We start from the raw sequence: 25,845 nt of genomic DNA, 5'->3' as shown, positions 1-25,845 counted from the left end.
CAAGCACCAAGGAGTGGTTCTGCTTCCAGGGCCCCTCCAGCCCTGACAAACGAGCTTATTGCAGAACTGGGTAGCTCCAAAGTCTGTCTCTATCAGTGTCTTATGCGTAAATGTGCTGCTGAAATTGCTGCCTGCCACTGACACCGCTGTGCCTTGTTGGCTGAGTTTGGGATCTTAAAAGCATTTAGTTCCCCATCGCTCCCCACCACAACAACTCTTCCTGTAGCTGCTAAAGGTCAAACAGTAAGTGCAGCACTAATGTATATGAAATAAAAGTAGTCCTGGTCCCCGTGTCCCTACAGAATTCATTTAATACCCAGCCTGATGGAGAGGTAATTTATCCCAGGAATGATGACTGAAAGTTTGGCCATTTGGTACAGTTCCAAGACGCACACAGTACATTTGGCTTGGAATTAATGTAGGAAAGGACTTCTAGACATTTTAACAGGGCAGAACACTTGGAGGAACTGGAAAGTATTCTTGAGAACATTCAATGTCGCCCTAAATTAGACCATAAAAAGTAAGTGCTTTTTAAAAGCAATCTTGCACAGTAGGGTCTGCATTGTCAGAGCTTCCTGGTGATTTAGAAGTTCTCCTTCCTTGCAACTCCTATGAAAATATAAGAAATGGGAGTCTGACTGCTGTGAAAAATACTCTTGTCTTTAAATTTTGAGGTAAAGGTTTATATATATATAAATATGATAAACATCTCTAAACCAAGGCCCATAAAACCGGCAGTCTGACAGCAGAGGTGCAGTTAGTGAAGCGCTGTCATGCGAGAGCTAACCTGGATTTTAAACCTTGTTGTTTCCAGTGATACTGAGTAGGAAGCTTGCTAGTGCTCTGATAGTTTCCCCTGCTCATGGTCACGGTGCTTGCATCGGAGAATTGTGATGAACAAGGGACATAGCACAGAAGCAGCTTATTTGTTACTTTTTCTTGTTCTTTCTATAACATTATTTGAGTCACCCTCATATTTGCCACTTGGTTGTTTCCAGTGTTTCCTGAGCACTTGTTTAAAACAAGTGTGCCAACACGTGGCAGGCCATTTCACTGAAATCCGATGAAATAGGGAGAGACCCCAAGAGAAGTGGTGGAGAGCCCTGCCCAAAGACAGCTGAGAGCTGTGGCTTGGGTCATCCAGAGGCAGATCTCTCTGTAAAGATGCTCAGACTCGATGAGCAAAGCAGCCTGCTCCCAGCTGAGGACCCTTGCTGTGGTGGGGCACAGGGAGCAGCACTCCGAGGATGCCCAGAACAAGCAGAAATAAAAAAGGGCAGCAAAGTGGATCTGATGAAACTGCATAAAACCAATGAAGTGACAGGCATCCAACTGCAATTATTTTTGCTCCATAAACTCCACATAAGCTGTGAATGGTTATGAATGGAAAGAACAATCTCCTGTGTCTGGTCTAAAAGACCTGAAGAGCGCAACAGACTTGTCTCCCAGTCAGCACGTCTTGTGCCAGAATACTGGGGCACTAAGTGCCATCTGTGTGACGCTGTTCATCTCTGAAGAACTGCAGCTTTATCACCACTCTGTGCTTGCTGCTGAATCACAAAATGAAAGGGAATGGCCAGGAGCTGTGGTTTTTTTGAATGCATACAAATTCTGTGCCTGTTTTCTGTGTGTTCTTTGTGACCTATTACGTTCCGGATATGAGTGGAGAGATGCAAAACACACTTCAGCGAGTCCCTTCATTAGCTCTCCTCTTCTCACACAAGGTAGATGAAAGACTTGTAATCCTGTCTGGACCCCTCTTATTAGGAAATGGGGGGCGGGGGGGAGGAAGGAAAGGCAAGCTCGGTTTCTCACTGTTTTAAATGATCTGGGAACTGGAGTAAGTGTACATACACAGCCTACAGTAAGATCCTGCAATTATCTATCTGTTGGAAATCAGGCTAAAAACACAGCCAGGCTCTTTTAACTGTCCTGCTACCATTCATCTATTCAGACTAATCAGGATCAATTCTATTCTGTATTTCTGATAGCACTGCATTTATATTTTCTTGATAAAACAATTACTGACCCGGTAGATGTATCCTGATAGCGTATGTCCTCATCTTCTTTCCAGTCTTTCCTCATCTCTCTTGCCTCTAGGCACTTTTCACTATATCTTTCTCAGGTGTTTTACTTATTCCACCCTCCAACTCCTTCACACACACTGGCTGGCTTGTTTGATCAGACATGCACAGCAAAAGCAATCAAAATTTCCCTGACAGCCCAAGAAAATTGTAACCATAGCTGCAGATGGAGCCTGCTATTGCTGCCTGGCAGGGGCTCTGCTGCACCCAGGTATTCAGGGCAGGAGCCCTGGGCCTCCCTTTCTTCCCCCTCTATCACTACTTCAGTTGTCTCTGGAATCAAAGGCAATCATCAGTAACTATTTATGTGGCCTAACTTCTGCTCAACATGTCCTGTTTCTCTGCAGAAATAAAGGGTGAGCACTGCAGCCACCCGTCCTCATGCTTTGATGTCAAACAGCAGTTTGTCCTCCACAGTGGCAGGGCTTTCTTGCAATATATTATTACAAGCACGTAACTTGCCCTACTGGATGCGGTCACAGCTGCCTAAAGCACCCTCCCTGGCCAGCATCTCCCCCCCCAGTGCCACTTATGGGGTCCTCATTCCCTTTCCTGGGCTCTGTCCCTACTCTGCTCCCGTGTCCCTGCCTCCGGGTCAGCCCCTGCCAGCTGTGGTGCTGCTGCTCCCGGGACGCCAGCGTGACTGGGGGCTGGCTGCAGGGACGGTGCCGGGGCAGAGCTCAGCAGAGGCTCTGGGGGGTTAAGAAAACCATGTGGAGAGGAATTAGTGCAGGGCAGGGAGGTGCTGGCCTTTCCCAGAGCCTCAGCGAAAAGCCCTTTCAGAGCCGTTTAGCCTCCTGTCAGCGGAGGGCTGGGTGACCCAGGACAAGAGCCCTCCAGTTTTCATCAGCACCTGATTGCTGTGGGTCAGCTTATGGTTTGCAAACTTTTCTGAGAATGCGTGAACAGAAAAAAAGGAAAAACTCAGCCTGGTAAATAACATTGCCTTCCCCACCAAGTGCTTGACAGGGAAGGGGAGGACACAAACACAGCTCAGACAGACTTATTCTAATCCATAATGACATATCAAGCTAGCAGAAAGCAGAGGAGGAGCTCTTAAACAACAGCCAAGAGCAAAAGAGAATAGTCATTTTCCATCTCTGTAGTATTTTTGTCATGTCTATTAGGTGACTCTTAATTGTTCCAGCAGCCTTACAGCTCTTGCTGGGTTGAGATCTTTCCTGGCTCAACCTGCAAGTCCCGCTATGGTCTGCACGGGGGCTTTGTGGCAGCACAGCTGGCGGGTGAACACTTAGGCTTTACCTGATACTGGGGAATCTGCAGATACTGGTGGTATTTGAATGTTTTCCCAAGTGCTGCCTCCTTGCTTGCCTTCTCCCTGTGCCAAGAGAGCAGCAGTGTCAGTACTGTGCAAACCAGGCTGTGCTGGCAAAGCCCTGCTGGTCCGTGCTGTAAATGCACCCCGAGAGGAGGGTGTCCTGGGTCCAGCCTCACTGTTGCTGCTCTAGGAAGCCAGTATCGAGGGCACCTTGCATGAACTCTTGCACTTGGAGGGAAAAGTTTCTGGCAGCGTGCTGCTGGGTTAGGAAGGGTCCCCGCTGAGGAGGAATTTCCCGGCTTTGTTTAACCACATGTTGCTGAACTCCATCGGGAAAATCAGTGGGTAAAATCTCCTGACCTGAGCTACTGTAGGTCAGGAGATCAGAACAAAATGATTGCACTGGCTCTTCTAGCTCAGGGAAAATGGCAAAGCAAGAAAGCATCCGACCTCCGCTTTGAGAGCGAGCCAGGGAGGGCTGTGAATACATGCAGGGAAGGACTGCTGTGAGTCCTGGCGTGCAGCAAAGCCCTACCACTGACAAGTGGTTTTAACAAGGTGGTGAAGGGTGGGTAGGCAGGAACACAGCAATTTGCATACCAAGTATCGGGATCATGAAAAAGTCAAATTAAAAGCATAAATTGAGTCCCTCATGGTTTAATCATGAGGGCTGGCAGGACTACAGTATCCCTTACAACAGCAGATATCTCCCACGGCAGGGCCTTGAAGGGTATCCCCATCGGAGGGATGAAGATGAGTTCTGACACCTCAGACAAATCTAGACAGGGTTTTTCCTTTTCCTGCTCCTATTGGCTTTTGCGAACATCTTAAATTAGAATCAGCACTTGTTTCCGTATCAGGAATGAGTCCAAGGATGAAGTCAGTGCTTTGTGCCAGCTTCACAATGTCTCGACTGCAAAAGCTACTCCTTCCAGGCTTTCTAGATTTCTGGCTCTGGAGCTTTAAAATGGAGGTGAGTGCAGCAATCCTGTGTGTAATAATCCTTCCTCTATCTATCTAGCCAAAAAACAAAAAAAAAAAATAAATGAAGCACATAGGAAAAATGAACGAGAGATGGTAGGAGACGGACCTGGCAGGACCCCCCTGCTCTGTGTCCCTCACGGGGCTGTGTTTGGTTGAAACCTGCGGGAGGGAGACAAAGGTCAGGCTCCTGGAGGCTGTCCTCAGAAACCACTCCAGAGGAGAGCTCTGCAGACAAATCCCTCTGCTGAAAGGCGGTGATGAGGAGCACGTGCGGTGTTCGTGCAGGAGGAAGGCGCGGGAGCGTGTTCTGAATGGAGGGAAAATGAGCCCCACTTGGGGCTGGATGAGAACAGGAGTTCAGGTCCAATTGAGAGACCTATAAAGAGCGATTGGCTCTTCAGAAACAAAATCAATCCACCCATTGATGAGAGCTTTGAAATTGAGATCTTCACAAAACTGGGCCTCTATTCCAATGGCACAGAATGCAAATTTGATTAAAAACTGTCTGCTTGAAAGTGGTGCAGCACCAATTTATGGCTTTCTTTTTCCTGCAGTGTTATCTTTTTTAACACGATATAAAGAGTACAGCCCTCAGCAAGGCTTGGTGGGCGAGAGCACTAGATGCAGGTCTATTAATTTTGCTCCCCAAAGAATGATGTGGGTTCAAATCTTTCTTTTGCCACAGTCTAAAATTACCAGGAAGGTGATGTTCCCTGGCCCGTGCTATGCATCACACCCATCCCTGCTGGCACCACCATCCGTTATTCAGCCGTGCCTGTCACGCAGGACTCCTGAAGCTGATTCTGCGTTGAGATTTCTCAGCCTGGTGAAGGACATAAACCTCAGGCCTGAAATACTATTGCAGCACACCTGTGCACTCCCTGCACCCACTCACCCCCACGATGGGGATGAGGTTCTTTGATTTTGTAACCTACAATGTTAGAACATAATGCTGACTTGTTTTACAACCTTTTTGTCACTCGAGTAAATGAAGTCTCCAATTTTAAAGGGATCACTTCTATTTTTTATTGGATTTTTGTTCAGCGTGCGGAACTCTTCCCTGTTATGGATCTGGGTTTAATTGAAGTTCCATTATCTTGATCTTTTCCGGTTTAATTTTGGTCTGACCTTGATGTTCTTGGGATGCCGCATCTCAGCCGCAGCTTGGGCCAGTGCTGTGAGCTGCACCTACAGAAGCACCTTTCTTCTTAACACAGGGACGCTTGCAGATTAGTTTGTGTTCTTTCTGTTTATTCTTTATAGCTGAGCAGGATCTAAGCTGTCCCGTTATGTTGTAGACGCCCCCACTGCAATCATCTGCGGGGTCTGCAGGGTTTGTGGACAGGGTAGGTGGAGGAGCTGCAGTTCTGAGGTCAGTTGGGTTGCTGGGCTCAGAGGAGGCACAGACAACCTGCTTTGGGGAGACAACCAGAATCCTTCAAACAGCTCCTGGTCATGTGTGGCTCCTAAAATACAGCCCAAGTCACTAAACCTGCCCCCTCAGCATGCTTAGCATCTGCAAGTGTTTCGGTGGCATTACCACAGTTAGGCTGTAAGTGATAAACATCCTGGATGAGGTTCCTCCCCCCTCATCAGAGCCTCATATAGCACGTCAGAACGGTAACATTTAATGCCACGTGCCCTGTGGTGAGGTGTTGTGAAGAGCTGTTCGTGGAGAACTCCCTCCCGTCCTTCACCTCCGTTACGCTCCCTGGGGGAGACACTGCTGGTCTGTATGTCCCCATAGGGCCCAGGAGATGCTTCAATACCTGGGAAACCCCGAGCTGCAGGTTCAGACACCTCTGGCACCACAATGAGGTGAGTGCTGAGGTATCAGCAGGGACCCCTGTGCTCTGCAGGGGCCCTCTCCTCCCTCCCTCCAAACCCCTGCTTGCACCCAGCTCCACAGGGGTAAGCCAGGGAGGAGCTTTCTCCCGCAGCTGCCCTTTTAGCAGATCTTTTATATTATTTATCATATGATTTAATGTGAAAGGCCACTTCGGCTCTGGGCTCTGGCAATTAGCGCTAATAGATGATTACACAGCAGAGGCAGTGCATGAAGGCAGCGTTCGTTATTTGCGGACACGTGCACCGGGAGATTTATCTGCTGTCTGCCAACCTGCTGCTGCTGACTAATGGCCGGGGCCAGCAGGCAGCTCCGGCTCCGCTCGGCGCTTTGTGCAGCCCTTTCACAATGCAGCTGCCTTTCACCTGTTACACACATGTGCACGCACACAGCAACGGGAAGCCTTCACCCAGTCAGAGCAGGCTTGCAGATATTTATTCTATACAATGAGTGAGGCTACCACTGGCGGTTTGATTTCTGCTCAGTCCTTGCCTGGAGGAGGAGAAGCTGGATTTTCATTTCCTAATGCCTCCTTGCGTGTCCCCTTGCCTTCACATCTGTGCTGCTTCTGGCTGTGTGTAAGCTGCTCTGCTGTGCTGGTGGGCAGACACCTCCAGCAAGCATCCAGTTGCAGGGTTGGAGTGGCGAGGGGCATCCATCGTGCATCCATCCGTAGGAACCACCAAGTTCCCACTTTTACCAGGGAGCGTAAAATAAATGCGATGCTACACATCCTTCCTGCCCCAGAGAAATATGGCGCCAAGCAGGGAAGCGGCTTGCATGTGCTCTCAGGATAAAAATAGCCTTCTGCTGGCAATATTCATCAGTCAGACATTCCTTGGCAACCCAGAATTAAGTCATAAATAACTGAGCCAAATGAAACAAGGCTGTTTATGGCATAGGGTAACTCAGGAAGCACCGAGGGAAAACTTCTCTCTGACAAATTCACTGGGAATGGGATTCCTCTCGTTTCCTTCCTGCAGGCAGGTGCGTCGCTGGAGATCACAGGCTCTCCTGCTGTGGTTCTGCTTTGGACATTAATACATTATGGCTACAGCAGCAACTGGGAAGAGGATGTCCTGGAGTGTCTATGAGGTTAGGAATGCAAAGGTAGAGTTTACAGTAGGAAATTCAGAGTCCTTCTCTTTCCCATCAGCTTTTCATGCACACCTTTTGATGCTGCCAAAATAGACTGAGTTCGTGGATCATCCTTCAGAATATATTGTGTGTACAAAGATGAGCAGAAGCGGCATTGTTCGTTCTCCAGTTGGCCATAATCCCTCTGCTCCCATTTTTCCTGCAGAGAAAAGTGTCCAGCAAAGGTAGTCCCTCATAAGAACTCTGACTCTGAAGGTGACAAACGTGAGCAGAGGTGGCAGCCTGACAGCGCCGAGCAGACCCTGGAGCAGCCTTTCTAAGACGAAAACGTTCCGTGCTCAGGACTCTGCCCCCGGATGGGGTGAGGAGGCAAAAATCTAACTCCAGCTGAGCCAGTGCCATGGGACTGGCCTCATCTGGGCTGTATCTGTCTCTGGAACCCAAAGCACCCGGAGTAAGATTCCCCTCTGCCTGCTTTCATGCCCCAGTGGGGCCGCTCTGCCTTCAGAGTCTTTCCTTCTTGCCCATGGTTCAGGGAACATCAGCAGGAGCAGAAGCTACATTTCATCCAGGTCAGCCAGGTTCAGCCCTTGATAAGAATACTTCTTGTTTCAACCAAATCTCTGTTCGGTATTACTCCCTTATCAGCTGTTCTGGTAACTGTCAGGATACCCTGGTCCCGATGTGTGCCTTATCAACCCCCCACACTCCAACATTTAACCATTCTAGAATGGCCATGTCCCCTTCCTAAAGAGAGGAGATAAGCGCTTTTCATCTTTATAGCCATTCAAATGGGGCTGTATGAGGACGTGGAATCAATGCCTGTCCCGGTTTTCCGAAGATAATGTGGTTTATTTCTTATAGGAAGTCATTTGGGAGTTTGCACGGATCATTTAATTTTCTTTCTTGATGTTTTGTCCAGGATCTACTCTCCTCTTCGCTGTTACACACACCCCTCTATGGAGAAAACATAATAGAAAGAAGCCTAAGAAACAAGCAGAACATTAAGTGATTCAGGAATCCTCAGGGGATGTCTCTGCTTTAACTGCAGAGTCATCACCAGAAAAAATTGTAAATCATTTATTCTCTTCCTTCCTCTCAATGTCTTCCCATTTAAAAATGTAATTAGATCTGCATGTTCCTTGTTTTTAATTTTACTTTTAATTAGGTGTCTGGCACTGCATTGTTAAGGTCGTTTGATGTCAATTTCTAGATGAAAATAACTCTGTTCTATCCTGAATATCACTGCACTTTATTCCATTTTAGCTTAGGGAAATGCATTTTTATTAAAAAAAATTTTTTTGAAGACCTTCTTTCCTAGTTTCTTTTCTAGGGTTTTCTACCTAGACTAAAACATTTTATATTATACACACAGTTTAATAGCCAGAAATTACAATCCTTAAAATGTCCTGTGTATAGAAAGAATGGAAGGCACCAAAGTTGAGCAAAACATTTTTATTTGCTAATTTACTTATCTGCTATGTAGCAGGACCTCACACCAGCAGCTCTGACCTGAGAGTGCGTGGTATGAGCAGCTTCCTAAACACAAAAGGAAAAGAAGTGAAGTTCCTGCCCCCTGTAAAGTGACTAACAAGCTATAGATATTATAGGTATATTCAGAGATACCTCTGTAAAAAAAAAACTGCCTTGCTGGCTTGGTTTGCTTGTTTGTTTAGGTGTGTTGGTGTGGTAGAAGCTTCTCTAAGTGTATTAGGCAATGGCAAAGCTGTGATACCAAAAAGCAAGAGCCCAAGGAGGAAAAGCCGTCAGTGTTTTGCAGATGTCGTGCCAGAAGCAGCTTTTAAGGAGGAGCAAGGGAGGCTCTTTCCTATCTCTGTTTTTTTTTTTTTGGCTCTGCAGGGCAGGGGTGCATGGCTCAGGGCATGGAGGCAAGCAGAGGAGACGGGTGGTAGAGCTGGTGACCAAGGGAGCTCCACCATCTTCTTATTTCACTTCACTCCAGTTCTTAAATCCCCTGCCTGTCTCCACTCCCAGTGCTATCACTTTCTCCTCCAGCGCTCCCTGAAACAAGTAACGCCAGGCTCCAGGCTTGTCTGTCTGCTGTCTGAGACGCTCCGTGATTCAGCGGACCTTGGCCTCCGAGTTCGGCACTGTACTTAATTTGTTTTATGCTCCCTAATGGAGTTCAAGCCAGGTCAGCAGCTACGCCCAGAATTAAATGCGACACACTTCATGTCGCCGCAGGGACTTCTAATTCTTTATGAAATACCACTCGGTGCAGGGCCCTCTGGAAGCGGCACACTCCACTTCCTGGCCATCTGGCCAATGCTGAATAATAAATATAATCTGCACATTTGTTTTAAAAACCGCAGGCGCACATGACCACATATATAACTGCAGGTCCCCGAGGAGCAGAGGCACAGCCTGAGACAGGGCTGGTGGCTCCGTGCCCTCCAGGCCCCGCTGCCACACACCAGCAGGAGCCAGGTCTTACAGGTTTGCTGCTCGGGGCATCTGCAGACCAGCAGCCATCGCATCCCTCCTGCACCCCTGTGGATAAAAAGCATGGCAGGAATGCTGGATTGCTCTGACTTCTTAAAACAGGTTTTCCTTTACTTCCATGCAGAAGAAAAATAGAGCTACTCTATTCTCTGAAAAAAAAACGTGGGCTTGGATCAACTGCAATGGGGAAAATTGCCAGGGCCTTCAGTGCATGAAATATAAACACGTGGCAAAATACTGTTCTTGCTCCTGAGGACTTTGGCTGGAACATCCGAATATATTCAAAGGAGTTAAAAACTTGATGACTGCAAGAGAGCAGGGCAGGGAACTCCTCCGACACCCTGGGCTCTTGGAAAACCACAGTGTCAGGATATTAATCTCAGAGCTCAGTGCCAGCTGAAACACATTTAACTCTAAGTGCAGTGAGAGGGCTAAAAGATAATCACTTTAACAACAATTAGGCTGATGAATTAAGCCTGCAGACCTGCCTGATAAATACTGCATCCCAGTACTGGAGTCCTGCCCTTGCCAGCCCCCTTGCAGCCAGTCACTTCACAGGTCCCCATGCTCATGCAGCCCCCTCTGGCATGCAGCTGGCACATCCAGCCTTGTCAGTGGAGAAGTGCTTTATTCCTTTGGATGAGAGCTGCTCCACCTGCTCATTGGCAGGAGTTTCCCTGCGGAAGCACATTCATAGTTTGAAGAGAGGTAGATGGCACTTTGTGGCTATTAATTTAATTAGTTTATTCCAGCATCATCCGAGCAAGGTAAAATTTACATCGCTTATCGTCTGATAGCCTGAGGAAGCCGAGGTGATGAGGGCTTCAGCTCAGCAAAGGTGCTTAAACATGGGGCTGCCTTGGAGAGATTTCAAGAGACTGCTTTAAAACAAGGAAGGAGATAAACAGGCTGTAGAGGAGTAACACTGCGCGCTCAAAGATCCTTTATTCCTTTCTGCTGCTGGAAATGGTGTAGTGCTTTTAAAAAATAAATAGTGAAATAGGAAGTTGTCAGAAAAATTGATATAGGCCATCAACTGGAAAAGTTATGCTAACCGTTGGATACTGTTTGGTCCCTAAGGGGTGTGTTCTGCTCCTGTTGGTCTCTACTAGAAGAAGTAGTAATGCTGGTCATGAACCACTAGATTTCAGGACCCAAACAAACCTGTTGGTAGCTTACTGTTCCATCCTGTTGGGGAAAAAACCTCAGGATCTGGTGTGATCTTTCTGCATAGTTTCAAATTTGGGACCACTTTCACGTTAAGCAGCTTCACTGACTTCTAAGTTACAGGACCAAGCTGTGCTCTGGAGAGGCTGAAGGAAAGCTCCTTTCTCACCTTCACAGCTTCAGCCTCTTCGTCTTTCCTTGTTATTTTGATCTAAGCCCTTCTATTCACAGCAATCAGTGCTCTGATGCAGCTCCCTGGTCCCCTTCTTTGTTCTGCTGTGTGTCTGCCTTCTGCTAGTTTTCCCAGCAAGCTGTCTTAAGCATATGCATCTTAATGTTTCCCTCTGTGTGACCCTAGTGTTGTCTCAAATCTTCTTCTTGCCCTGTGATGCTGGGTATATGCAAAGCCCTTTCTTAATCCTTGTAGCTTTTGGAGCTTGGTGAGACTTCTGCATTTATCTGTAGGATAACACAGGAAGGTACATCTGCTGACTCACTTCCCCTTTTCTTCTTCAATCCTCTCTTTACAGGTAAAGAATATTCTTATCCCGCAGAAAAAACAACCTAGGAGATGTAATGGTAGAATCATAGAAACAAAGAGGAACAAAAAGTGAAGGTCCTCAGCAGAAGTCCAATGACCGCTTGCCTCTGGGATGTTTCTAGTTCGGAGCGGTGCTGATACCTAGGGGTTACTCCTTGAAGCTTGCTCGAAGTCTTTTCCTGGGGCTGGACCTAAAAGCAGGATCTTAACAGAGGTCTGTGTTGAGTTTGTAGAGTTCAGCACATTCACCGAGCATTGCATGTGGCTGCGAGTATACCAGGTCCTGAATCTGTGCTACCCCAGGTAGCCCAGCACCAGAAGAGAGATGTGCTGTGCAGTACAGGGGGACTGCTCAGCCTGCTCGTAGCTCCCTCAGGAACTTTTGATTCCTCCCCTCCCCACTTAGCATCTGTCTGCCTGGATCTCTGTCACAGCGGCTGAGCCCATGGAGATGTATAAATGGGAAGGTGGGAGGGAGAGGGGTGAAAAGGAAAATCATTTATCTTAATCTCTTCTCATCACGCTTACAGGTGAGGGCTTTGCTCTGGGGCCAGGTTCAGGTGTCAGACATTCCTAGCGAATGTGAAACTTTAATAAGTCAACGTAAGCAAGTGTGAGGTATTTGCAGGGCTACTTTCCTTCTAGAAAAGTGAAATTTTCATAATTGACAGTTAATGTAAATTATCTGATATTTTTCTCTGCAGAATGACACACATGGAGTTTTCAATCAGTCAGGCCAGGAAACTTCCACTTTCCCCTCTGGCCATGTCACAGCAGCTGAATAATTTGGTTTGTCTTTTGTAACAATTCTTTCCTAGTTTATTCTTCCTTCTCCTCTTAATGCCCAAGTACCGAAGGCAAGTTTTAGCCCTTCTTGTAATGAAAATAGTTGGGAATGGAATTTAAAGAAGAAAAATTCCAAGCTTTTCTGAAGAAAGCCAACTCATTGAAGCAAGGGAATTTGCCCTTAGAAGGAAAGATCCTTTGAGAGCCAGGTAACTCCAGCTTCATACATTTCACTTAGACATGAAAGTTTGAGCCCATACAGGATATAATGGTTGGAGAGTTGTAAATGCTTCTGCAATTTCCATTCATCTGTCACCAAAAATTAACCGGAGAATTGCTCTTTTCTGCTTCTATTCACCTCAAGTCCAAATGCTTGGGAAGGAAGAGACTAAATCTTCTTATGGAAAGAGATTACAGTCCTGCCACTGGAATTTTGAGCTCCAGCTTTACCCTGGAACAGAGCTGCAGCATACCAAGGCAGAACGTGCAGCTCCATGAGGCAGCCGCTGCTTTGCGTTACGAAGAGTCTGGTAATCATTAGTGTACACGACAGAGCTTCAGGACCCAAGTCCTGCTTGCAAGTCCTTCCCCACCCCCTCTTGCTATAAGGAATTCATTCTACGCAGTTTCTTGTGTTACAGATGGAAGTGTATTTCCTTGTATTCCCCTGGCTTCGTGGGGGGGATCAGCCACCCCATCCAGAGATGCTGCGGCCCTTTGGAGCTCAGCCGAGCTTCCCAAGGGAGGAGGACGTGGCCGGGTGTCCTGCAGTCGGTGTGCCAGGCTGAGAGAACGGCCTCCAAGTCCTGCTGATGGCCATTGCTTTGAATAATGGTGATGTGAACTTTATCTGCTGCAGAATGCCCGGAGTTAGTGTCCTGTGACATCCCTAGCTAATATAAAGGGAAGGGGAAAATCTCTTCTTTCCACTATTGTGATCCTCTTCTGAGCAAGAAAGCACCAGACTTGGTTCTCTGGCCCTGGAAACAACGCAGAAAGTTTCCTTTTGCCCCTTCTCCCCTAAACACTGGCTGAGCTTAAAGATCTCATTCAGTGTGACTTGCCTTGCCACCACAGCCACATCAAGTATATTTTCTTTCCATCACCCTTTTTGCGATGCTTTGTTTCCACCAGCTCTTCTCTGCTTTCGGAGCAGAGGAATATTAACGTCCCCTGCAATGCATAAAAAGTCTGAACTTCAGCAGAAAATCAACCACTCTTCTCTACAGTGCTACCACCATTGCTCTAAAGGAGTTTCAATTTCCTGATGTTCTCAAATTGCACTGAGTAGCTCGAGTAATACAGAGTAGGTTCAAATCTGTTTTTATCTCCTAGTTACAATACTGTGCTATAAAGGATGTCACAGGTAAAGTGTAACAAAATCTCGAGGAAAAAATCTGCAAATTTCAAGGTTTAAGAGTACGTTAACGGTGTAGCAGCTGGAGAAATGCCTTTTTTTTATCCGTGCCTATTAGGGACAGCATACAGCATGAGTGCTTCATAATAAAGGCACAGAACATCTGGCAGAAAAGGGAAGTAGATGTCCAGTACATTCCGTGGGGCTTGTGTAGCAGGTCTGTGGAGGGCAGACGAGGCTGAGCAGGATCTGTTGGGTGAGGTTTCTGCCTCCTGCTGCACCTGCTGGAGCCTGCATATGCTAAAGGGGAACATCCCACCTGCTTTATACATTCCTCCCAGTTTTCTGCAGCGCAAGGGCAGGAAAGAAGGGGATCCAAGATGTTCATGCCTATCTGCACACTGTATATTACTGACTTCTTTATCTACCTATTTACATTATAGCTTTATTTTAGTTTACCTAATATTGCTTGGGGGCTCTGATTTATCAGCTGAATCTTAGTGGCAAAGGGAGCTGGCAAAGGCCTTATCATTTAATTTCTCTAACATCCTTCACTTCTAATTTATACACCCAGCTCTGTGACAAATTGAATTTGTATAACACAGTAAACAAAAGGGCTCCTAACTCTAGTTTTCTGTAATGGAATAACATTGTTGGAAACAGACATTAAGTGGAACAGACAGACCTGGGGAAAGGGCTCGGCTTCCCAGATGTAATTCACGTAGGGTCCAGCCCGGTTGTTCTGCAATAAAGCTAATAGGAATTTGCACTCAGCGTGATTATTCCTAATGATATTAGCTCCTTCCCAAGCCCTGGGCAGCCTCCTGGAAGGAAAGGGAAAATGAGCTGCGTAGTGGCAAACAAACAGGAGAGTCAGTGTTACTCTGGGCACCACTGCATGGCAAGGCAGTGACGGGGAGTAGCTGGGCTTGTCTGAAACCCAGCGGCTAAGACTCACCCAGTCAGCCAGGCTGCCTGTCATCAGGGATGGACATTTTCCCTAAATGAAAAATTCCCAGCCAGTGAGCACTCTCTTCTTGCTGGGCTCCCTCCCCGCTCTTTCCCCGGCAGCAATTCTTGCTGCAACTCCATTTCTCTCTCCTCACCAGCGTGTTTTCACCCTCCCCTGTTCTCAGCATTTTTTCACTCCCTGCTGATTGTTATTCTCTCCCATGGGAACGGGCTGATGGTGGCTCGGGTTCCTGTGAGTGGATGGGGGAGATCCACAGGCTTCTTGCTGCAGCACCTGGAAGCAGGGGCTGGCTGAAATCCCAACCCGGAGCCCCTCTGCCTGTCACAGCCCTGCTGCTGCTGGAGCTGGCAACTGTGACCCTAGGAAGCATTTTTTTTTTCCCCCTCCATCTTCCGCCCATTCCTGTCAAAAATCCGAACTGCTCCCACCCTCTGCATGTAGATTATAGAGAAAAGAGAGAGGAGTGCTTGTCACTTCTTTGCATCCAAATACAGAATCCAGGGAGACCAAGTCTAAAATTAGAGTGCATCACAAACAGCCGCATCTGAGTAAATTCATTTAATGTCACTCCAGCAATGGCCCCTGGGGAGGCTGCAAATATACCTGGAAGCAAGTGATAATAAATAACATATGAAATAGAAACAAAAATAAATGAAAGATTCTTTTCTGTGTGTGCCCGGTAGCAGCTTTCTCCCGAGGCAGTCGCGTCTGCAGGTTTTTTGGTGGTTGAGGACGGAGCACAGCTTATGCTCTTGAAGGGATATTTAAAGAAACAAAACCATGTGTTGCCTGCAAATGGCAACGATTTTGCCAGTCCATTTCTGCATCAGATCAGGAGAGCAGCACAAAATAGACTACCCCTGAATTCTGTCTCCGATGGTTTTCTTCTGCATTTAAGGTGTTGATTTCAAAGGGAAGCTGGGGAAGAAAAAAATAGAGAGAATGGACAAGAGACATTTCCAGCCTTTCCAGATATCTGAAAAGCAAGAGTTTCTTCCCAGAATTGACACACATGAACATTTTATATAAGAGCTTCCTTTCCAGCCAGCTGGGCAAGTGAAACCTTTGCTTTGCCCCCCCTGGTTTGCCCCTCCGAGAGGGGCAGCAGCACCCCGGGGGGGCGATGCTGCAGCAGCCCCCTGGCAATGTCAGCCCTCTGAGAGCCCAGGAAAATCTTTCTGACCATCAGTTCCAAAACAGAACAAACGATCTCTCCTTTTTCCTACTTTCTCACGTAGTTTTCTGCTTAAATTGCCGAGAAGCTTTGCCCTGGCCTTTCCTGGGTTGGTTGGACACCGATTATTACCCCAGTGTCCTGCTCCAAGTCGAGGCTTTAAATCACCACTGCAATACTGAGTAAAAGCTCCCCCAGTCTAGCCAATGTATCAAGGCAAATACTGCAAGGCAGGAGGGAGGGACGAGTGAGCCAAGGAGAGAAGGAAAAGGAACCAAATCCATCGATGCCGGTAGGGAGTCTTGAATCTGGTCCAGAGGCAACAAGAAAGAAAAAGGTTCTCCAAGAAGTTTCCTTTATTAAACCAGTTTGTCTTCTGTCTGCTTTAACACAGCCGATAGCTACCATTCAAGAGAAAACAGTATTGACAAGAAGCTGCTTGCAGCCTTAAGTCAGTTAGGAGCCAAGCCATCTCTCTTTTGTTTTCTTCTTTCTTCCTTTTCAAGCTGCAAGCTGAATGCGGTTACAAACAACTTCAAAGCAATTGACCAAAAGGGCTAAAAGATTGTTCAGAAAGACTGCTTTGTTCGGTAAAACACAACCTGGGCAGGGGCTGGAGCACCGGGGGAGGCTTAGTACAGGGGGAAAGAGGGAAACAAAAGCGTGGGACAGCAGGAGGCACATCTCCATCCTCTGCAAAGGGCTAACTGGCTGAGAAAAGTTACACCTGAATGGTTGGACTGGGGGAAGCGAGGATGTAAAGCCCCAGCTGGAAAAATGGTTTGGCGGTCAGGCTTCTGTCCCCTTGCCTTGGCTGCTCCTCATGCAGCAACCCAAAACCCAAAGCTCTCGATGCAAAGAGCGGCAGGTGGGAAGCGGTGGAGCGTATCGACCTTGTCTGTAGCCCAGAAGCTCGAGCGACGGCTCGCTGACTTCTGCAAAAGTAGTTGGGCAGCAGCAAACAAAGGGAGAGAAAAATCTCTGGCCAGCCGTCTGTGGTGAGACGATTAATGCAGAAAGAAAGGCTGGGCAATCCTCTGGAAAGCTCCTTTGGGTAGCAGAGCTAGCGCAGAGCTTGTGTTCTCAGCACCTTAACCACAGCCTTGCTGGACACAGTCCATGACACGACAATTCCCGACCTCCCTGTCTGGGAGGCTCTGTGCAAGCCAGCTTTCCTCTTCTCCATTCCCGTGCACAGATCGTGGCAGAGAGAGCCCAGAGGCAAAGTGTCTGGTTTCTGGGATGAGAGCGCTGCACAGAAACCAGCCCACACCTGGAGAGTGAACCCGAGGAATGTCAGGGTTAAAAACACTTCTGACCAACAGAAACTGTATCTGAAATACTGGCCTCCAGTGCTTTGCAGTGCAAACATAAGAAATTCTATGAAAATGTACAAAAAAAAAAATGCCTCTAAACTTTCAAAGTAAAGTAATACTCCAGTTTTTGTAACATTCCAGCTCTATCGGTGTCTCACTGTGTGTATCAGGTACATGTGGATCTTGATTCATTAATATTGACTACGTCACATAACGGGATTTGCTGATCATCATAAATCCAATGCTAGCTTGTTTTATGGGCCTCAGAGAGTCTGCAGGAACAATAAGGTCAAGAGACGTTATTCTCTCAAGGATATTCCTAGAACAGAGTCTGAAACTAGAACCTTTGCTACCAAATTATTTCTATGTGACTGCTATCTTCCAAATGAGATACCTTGGTTAAACTTCAAAGCAGAGTCGGATTTTGGCTGGATAAGTCTCTATGGGCAACAGAATCTCTCCTTCCTCTGCAGAAGGCTGTGAGCGCTGCAGACAGTGACTTCGGAAGAGTGATAATGTACCATCCGTGGGCTGGAAATGCACCTGGTATTTGTAGTGCCTACGCACTTCTGAGGAATCTCTGAATATTGAATATTCTAAATTCTGAGCTTTACAGTTTGGACAAAACAAGGAGGAAAGGGATATCTGAGAAGACAGCAACTGACATAGCTAGGTAAATAAGGAACAAAGAAAGAGAAATGCACAGAAGATTTGAATGCACTTCTCTAGTTTACTGTAGCTGTAAAACAACATAAAAAGGTTTTCAGCAGCTGTCAGTGCAAGAGGGACAGACAGGGCCTGCCAGGCAGCCTGGGAGAGCTGCAGGTGTGTCTCACTTGATTCAGAGACCTCCTGGTCCAAGAGGTCCAATGTTACACCGCGATGCCAGCTTCTGCCTCCAGCTACAGGCAGGGGATGGATTCATGATGCCCTGGGGGGTTACCAGCTGATGGCCAGTACTCCCAACAATTTATCCAGGCTTATATCTAATCTCAGACAGAAACTGAACTGTCTTTATTCCAGTCCATGCCTCAACCTGTTTTTTGTGCAGTTTACAAAGCAAGAACAATATCATATTTAAGTACAAGAGAAGATGCAGTAAAACCCCTTCTTATCTCAAACCAGACAGGAAATTTACAGGAATTGCAAGGAAAGCAGAAAGTGTGGCAGCCTGGAAATCGCTTTTGTCTCAGCTCACAGCCGCTCCCTCTTGCATTATTTACCACTTCTCACCATTTCGTAATTACCTGTTTGCACTAATGGAAATATCAGAGGTATCCAAATGACACAGCTGAGCATTTCTCCCACATCCACATGGGGTCAGGGCACTGTTACCAGCAAGCGAGGTCTGGGGACAGAGCAAACCTGGGGGAAATTGTTTTTTTACGCAGGGTCCCTGCTCCAGCCCCCCGAGATTGAAAGCAGACCCTCCGCTGCTTTGAAGTTGAGCTTTGCTCTCTGTGCAGCTGTTTCAGAGCCAAACCGGGCTTTGAACGGTTACAAATATATCTTTAGGACTCAAAGAAGACATTTACCGCAAATTCTATTTAATGCTTTTCATATGCTATTAGGTTTCCATTGCATGGGTAAATGAAGTCTACACCAAATTTCATAGTTTCAGTAGGAAAACAGTCTATAGGTCTGACTTCTTGTTAATGTGTTGTCAGCATACAAAAGGGGATATTTAATGCCAGTGTTGGCAGATTAACAAATTGCCTTGTCTAGTATTACATGGGATGCCACAAAACAGTCAGGGAAATGCTAAAGCTGTTATCTTTAACAGAAGCTGAAAATGAGTTGGCCTTTGGATTATGGGGCAATTTAAGACATGTAGGGTGTGTGATTTTTCTTCCAGGTGACAAACAGCTCCCTTACAGCAGCAGCAAAATTGGTAGGGGTGGCAGCAGCTGGCTGCACCTGCCACCACGAGTCTTCTTTGGGGCATTTAAGAGGCAAATCAGGCCTCTTCTTGGTTTCCTTTAGTGGGATTTCTACCAGTAATGTCTACTAATTGCTCTGACCCATCATGCAGACATGGATCTGGACCATTCTGTTTTATCTTCATCACTTGAAAAATGAAATAAATTTCAGCTTCGCCCATTTCCTTTATTTACATTTATTTTAAAGGTGGCTGCACACAGAAACCATGTTACAGCATCTTCTGTAATTTATGTTTCTTCCAGTGGATCATTTTCCCACTGCTATCCTTTTATTAAACAGTAATCCCTAAGAAACTGTTTGCTTGGAGCAATGGTTTGTTAGTTAATTGCTGGAGAGTAAATGTAGGAAGAGTTTCATTTTTATCGCCTATTGACAAGACTAGCTTGCTAGGCTGTTTTTTCAGGAAGAGTATTTCCTAAAAACTGTAGCTGCTGGTCTGGAGCAACAGCAAGACTGTGGAGGAGGGTGGTTGACTCCTTTTGGCAATTGCTTTCAGCTAATCTAACTGCTGCAAAACATGCAGACTTTTATTTTTTAATAAGGCAGCAAACTGCAAGTACAATGCACACCCTGACTAGGAAAGTAAATACCCAGGGCATGTCATCCTGCAAAAATCACGGGGGAGAAGGGAGGATGGGGGGTGTACAGCGTGATTTACTGACAACTCAGTCAGAAAGGCACAGACGTGATCACGCTTCTGCAAATCTAATTCTTACTGCCTAGCACAGGTGGTTTAAAGCCTCTTGTCTGCACCCCAAATCCACGTTGTTCCTCGTAAATGGACTGAGATCACCCCATAATCAAATCTCCGCCCGCCCAACGCAGTCTGTTACCGTAGTCGTTACAGAGAAGATAAGGTTCTAACCGAGTTATGCTGGAAAGCTACATGATGTAATTACCGATGTAGCATCACTTCTCGAAGCAAGGGAGAGAGATCGTTTTCCCTCCCCTCCTTCCTCTGGGATTCGCAGCAGCCATCTCCTTGCCGCAGACACGGGGGCCTTCAGACTGCGAAGCGAACCGGGGCTGGGCTGCAGCTGGCACAGGCTCGCTGCTCACAGCTTCATCCACAAGTTTGTCCCAGCCCGTGACATCTCCTCTGTCACGTATACTCAGGTTTGTTGTGGCTGCGGATTACGCAGGTCATTTACCACGATGGAAATCAGGAGCTGGCTGAGCCATTCTTACAGCCTTTGTCATTCTGCTTCCAAACTCTTTTTTCCCAGGAGTTACCCAGGCAGCTCTCACCCAGAGGAAACCCGGTGCAGGGACAGCAGCAAAACTGCAGGACGAGGCTGAGACTGGAGCTGTTAAGACTGCAGCCGTGAGGGTATAATTTATGTACGGAGAGCAACGTGAGAGTTTGCTGCAGCCCGAGTGGATGTGAAGCAGCTTATAGCTGCATGCCAGCAGAGCCCCCGTGCTGCAGGGTGCTCGGTCCTCGCTGGTGGAGCTGGCTCCTGGCACCAGGAGCTCTGCAGCCCCATCCTCTGCCCACCGCTGTGGGACAGCTCCTGGGGCTGTTAGAGCCAGCACAAGGCGGATTGCAGCGAGGCGATGACACACTGCTCGTACCTGCAGCAAGAGACAGTTATAGCCAAATCCAAATGTCAAGTCAAATGCTAGCTTCAGAAAAAAACCCTAGCAGGAGCATTAGGTATGATGGGTAATTTAAAACAGGATTGGATTATTATCTGTATTATTATCTCTCTGGATGGCACTTGGAAGGAGATGACATTTCTACTCTTCTCAGAGTGAGGTTTTGCTCTTAAGAGAGGTAGGAGTTTCCATTTTGGGGCTCATAAATAAATCTGTTGGTTTAAACGAAGCCGGCGGAGCTGGTGCAGCTGGGCTGCAGGCACTGCGTTCTGCTGCTACAGGGACGGCAGGGGCTTTCAGCACACTCCCTGCAAAAAATGTCTTATTGCTGTCAGCTGAGCACAGAAAATCTTCAGTGTTAATAAACTTTTATCACCACCAACCTGGAAATTGGGGAGATTAGCCCCACACAAGGGTTTCCTGGGACTGCGTACACAAGGAACGCTTTCATGGCGTGCACGTGTGTGCACGCCCCACGGAGACACGTGCACGGACACACGCCTCTGGCACCACCGGTGCTTTCACAGGGGCTCTTGTCAGCAGCCGGCTTCCCAGCGCCAAACTGCCAGCCTCCACGAAATCAGACCCTTGCAGCATTAATCCCCTGGTTTTGCAGAGCTCTCCGCGATTCCTCAAGGCTTCGCGTCTTTCCAAGCCTGGTTCTGTGATGTGGGCCAAGGTAACCATGAGATTTATGGCAGGCCACAAGCGCTGGGAAGCAAAACCAATTTGGAGAATTGTTTTAAGTACGTGTGGGGATTTAGGCAGGGGCCTGTTTAAAGATCCTCCAGTGCCCCTCAGTTGCTGTGAGCTGCACACCTACCACAACAGCTGGAAGCTGTAATGCTGTCTGACATATCTGCTGCCGAAATAATCACAAGATTAATGAACCTACTGCAGTTGTTTGATATTATTTCTGCCAGAGGATGCTCTTGCAGTTGCAGTGCTGGATTATCTCCTTCCTCATCTCTGTCATTTTAAGACATCCACATCTCAGTTTAAGGGCTGCCTGGGTTTATGAACACCTCTGATTGTTTCAGCTAAAAGTAAAATTGATAGGGAGCTGTTAGAAATGTCAGAGGACGAGCTCACTGCCCTGGCCAGTATTTCCTCTCCAGAACCTGGAAATGGCTGTAGCTCTGCACAAGGCAGGATGAATCCCCCTTTAAATATCTTGTGTTTCACTAAATGCTCTGGGGAAGCAGGGTAGACAGAAGCGGGATGTTCCCCATCTGCCTAGGAGCCAGAGACCTCCCTAGACCCATGTAGACACTTCCTGAGTGTGCTGATTCCCCACCAGACTCCCCAAGCCCCTCTAAACTGCAGGTAATAAAGCTGAGCAACATTTTCACTGGAAACCACAGTCAGTCAGGTGCTGGGATGGGAGATTTATTTCCATAATGCTTTTTGTCCTTTCTTCTGTATATCAAGAAATACAATTTATTTTTTTTTGATACCTTGCTTGAGTTCAGATGCCCACAGGCTGTGGGCCAGATGTTTTTGTGCACTCCCACGTGTGTGCCCTTGTTGCAGGGCACTGCTCGCTACCGTCTGTCCGTCTGCACCAGCCACTTGCTTCTCTCCTTTCTTTTTCTGCCTTCTACCACCCGTGGCAAAACCACGGAGCCTGCCCGCAGTTGCCTGTGGTCTAACACAAGATTATGAGGAGGGCTCACTCCTCTCCACTGCCATCACTGCTCACCTATTCCCATCACAGACATGGTTTAAATAGGCAGCTTGTGTCCAGTGTGTTTCTGCCTAGCTAAGCAGCGCGTTCTGTGCATCACAAGAGCTGCTGGGATAACTGACAGAGGAGCTGCTTCTCTGAAAGCATCTGCTATTGAAGCCTGGTAAAAGAGCAGGGGAGGGGAAGAGGTGAGCTGAGATGGATGTGCGAGGAATCCCGACCCACTGCTTCCTTCTCTGCTTGGCATCTCTTTATTCTCTGGTGAAAGCTGTGGAAGGGAAACCTGAGCTGAATGCATCAGCGCTATTTATTCAGGAGCAGGAGTTTCAAGGCTAGCCGGGGCTCACCGCATACTATAAGATTTCCATTCTCTGTATTTACATCTTTGTTGGCAGCCACTAACAAATCCCAGTGCTGCAGTAACTCACTTCTGAAGAGCGCTGAGCTCCAAGTGGTGCTGCCAGGTACCACGCAGCTGGACAGAGGCTTTCGCTTCAGGGTTTCAGTAGCTGCTGTCCCATGGCCTGGTACCATTGCCCAGTGAAGGCTGCTAAGGAAAAGCAAAGTGAAACAAGCCCTTTGCTCTTTCTTTGAGCAAATCGATTGACAGGGATTTGTGCAGACCCCGAGTTACTGAATATGATGCTGACGTTGGTGCTCAAAGGTGACATTTTTTGGTCCTGCCCTGCAGAATGACCTGTCCCCGTCCTCAGCACATAAAGCATTCAGGTGGTCTGCATGCAAATGCTGTGTCCCCTCACCAAAAGCAATCAGCAGCTCTCCAGGAGCCAGCTGTAGATCAGGAGCCCATATGGGCTCTATCATCAGGTTTCGGGCAGACAAAAATCTTAAGGAGAAACACATGGTTATTGTACAAGCCAAGGAGCTGCAGCTCTTTGTCCAGCCCTTCCCAAAGCAGTCTGTGTATAACGAGTCCAAACACAAAAGCAATAACGTGAGCAGATTCAGTCCTGCTAGCCCTTTGCTATTGCACTGCTGGAGAAGCACTGCTCAGAGGGATCCTTGCAGGGAGCAGCAGGGGACTTCAGCCTACTTCTTGCATTAGGGGTGGGCACAAGACACGGGTGCTTGGCCCAAATGTCACCTGCTTTATGAAGGAAATGGCTGTTTTGTCTTGGAAAGACATCTAGCCCTGATGGGTATACTCCAGGAGACGGGGACCACATCCCTTGATGAGTTACTACTGCTTAATTACACTTACACTTGAAAATTCTTGTGCCTCCATCTATTAAACTGCAAAGGTTTCTTGTATCTGAGATCTTCCGCTCCAGCACTTACAGGCTGTGGTCAAACCACCTTTTCCCTTTCCTGTTGTGTTTGCACCGTGTTAAGCCCAGACGAGGACTATTTCTATGCCGTGATTCGGCCTTGGCATTTTCACAAGCCCACCCCATTTTACATGAATTTTTGAAATAATGCATGAACACCGGGACAGGCATGAGTTTCCAGAAATGGCTTTGTGAAAAGGGTAGTGCCATCTACTCCTCCTTTTCTTTTCCTGGAGTACCCGTTTTAACCAGGGGAGTGCTGAGACATCTCAGCCAGGGCATCTTACCTAGGCTTTTCAAGGGTCTCCAAACACTCTGGGGAGTAGAAAAATAATGCTCCTGGCAAGTTCGGGGAAGTTCTGCTGAGTATCAAGAAACAAAAGAGAAGTAATGGCTAATGCCTCGTGGCTCATTTTCCATCTATAACAACATAGGAGGGCAAAGGGTTAGTGGGAACTGCTTGTAATTGCAGGTTTCAAAGGGTGTGATTACAATTTGTCGCTATTGTGAAAGCTCAAGTTTGGAAATAATTGCTTTGTTTAACTTCAGCTTTCTTCGTTTTGCACTGCATTAAAAAACACTCGAGAATATCTCCAGAGCTGCACTTTCATCAGGAGCGGGCAGAACAGCTCCAGCAGCGTGGGACTGGCACCCTGAGCTTAGGCTGCTTTCCCTGAGCCAGGCAGGGACAGCACCTTAGGGGCAGTGGTGGCACCTGAAGCCCAGGGACAGCAGAGCCCCTCCACAGCAGCACAGGGTGGCTGGGATAAGGACATGCATGGAATTAACAGCCCCGGCGCAGCATTGTGACTGATGAGCTCTCCTTCCCTATTTGCCCTCATTTAGGAAGGCAAATTGTTCTGATGTGTAGAAGAGACTTGCCATGGCTCTTTTTGAGAGATGCCTGAGAAATTTCCTGCAAAGGAAAGCAGCACAATTTCTGTGGAGTACAATTATTCGGGCTTTAGAAAAACTAGAGACAAGTTGTTCTTGCTCTAAACCTCTGCTTGTGTTCCCTTTCCACTAGAGCAATAAAGTAAATACATCATTTGCTGATTAATTGGGCTACTCCGGCTACTGACTGAATACTCCCATGTGAATTATGCTTTCTCCCTTCGCAATTTACCATTTTGCTGTATGCAACAAACCAGCTCACTCCAAGCGAGACTCGCTCCTGTTCATCGCACAGGAGCCCAGTCCATAAAAACCCAGTACAACTAATTTAATGTAGGATTTTCTAGCTAAAACAACACAGAGATACTCTTAAACCTCCAAGTTTCATTTCCCTGTCAGAAAAATAAAAATAGAGAGATTGCTGCCACTCAGTTTTCAAAGAGCCAGGGCAAAGCCTTGCGCTGCAGGTGATCCAGGAGCCATCCCAACATGCAGCCAAATTCTGATCCCATAGGGATTTCAGATGGGTTTGTAAGCTGTGTCTGCACCTACTTCATACAGGCCTCTGGAAGCCCAGAGTCTGTTTAACATCCCAGCCTAAGCTACCATTAGAATTTGCAGTCCTGCTAATCACTTTTATTCCCTGTTTTTCATCACACACCTGGGAACCGGGATTTTATTGTTATTGTCTGCTACATGCCAGCGTCTCCCGACTCCTTGGTGCTTTGGCCCTTTACCCATCTGGCTGCCTTTCGGCTCCGTGCAAGAGATACTGCTCGGGGGCACGGCAGCCAGCTGCAAATGACTGCAGCCCCAGCAGCTGGCTCGGTGGATTTATCTGTTTTCTTTGCTATCGGGCTTGTTCCCGTCACCAGGGGCTCCTTGGTGCCGAGGCTGCAGCACTCGCTTTTGCACATTTAAATCCCATTTCCCAGCTGAGTGTCCAAGAGCAACAAAAGCTGGAGGCATCAAAAACGATTAGGCACCTTTCTGCAGAATGAGCTCCGGCTGCGTAGCAAAGGTGCAGAATGAATGTCAAAGGCAGGGATTGAGCCCCAGCAGCAGCCACCAGGGTGTCCCCACCAAGGGGCCGGGCACCCAGGGGGCTGCTGCTGGCATCTGGGGCCACAAAGAGCTTTAGTGCCAGGCGCTCTGCAGCACGGCGCACGGGGCACCTCAAAGTACTCCTGCAAGTATTAATGAAGGCTCGGGACACCCCTCGTTTATCTCGGTTTTGCAGATGGGTAGGATAGAGCGAGACCTTTCGGGGACTCCCTCGGGGCTGCACCGTGGCTCAGCAGCGTAATCAAGATTAAAACACTCGCAGCCTTTGTTTCACTTGGAAACTGCACTGCCCTGCTGCAGCA

The 25,845-nt window shown here is 47.5% G+C and overlaps 1 protein-coding gene across 14 annotated transcripts in view; it reads left to right on the top strand.

Moving 5' to 3' along the window:
• The window catches only part of LOC308182633 (uncharacterized protein), a 172,799-nt gene that overhangs the window by 96,959 nt on the left and 49,995 nt on the right, over positions 1–25,845 (top strand). For 3 of the 14 annotated variants that reach the window (XR_013941961.1, XR_013941963.1, XR_013941964.1), the window contains one exon: positions 5,033–5,375. The gene's annotated coding sequence lies outside the window, so the exon portion shown is untranslated. The other 11 variants (XR_013941965.1, XR_013941966.1, XR_013941953.1 and 8 more) reach the window with 10 other exon arrangements.

This window comes from Anser brachyrhynchus (assembly GCF_964034855.1).
Source record: "Anser brachyrhynchus genome assembly, chromosome: 25".
Lineage (NCBI taxonomy): Eukaryota > Metazoa > Chordata > Aves > Anseriformes > Anatidae > Anser > Anser brachyrhynchus.
Note: the sequence above shows the minus strand (reverse complement) of the source record. Positions and strands in the feature narration are given on the sequence as shown.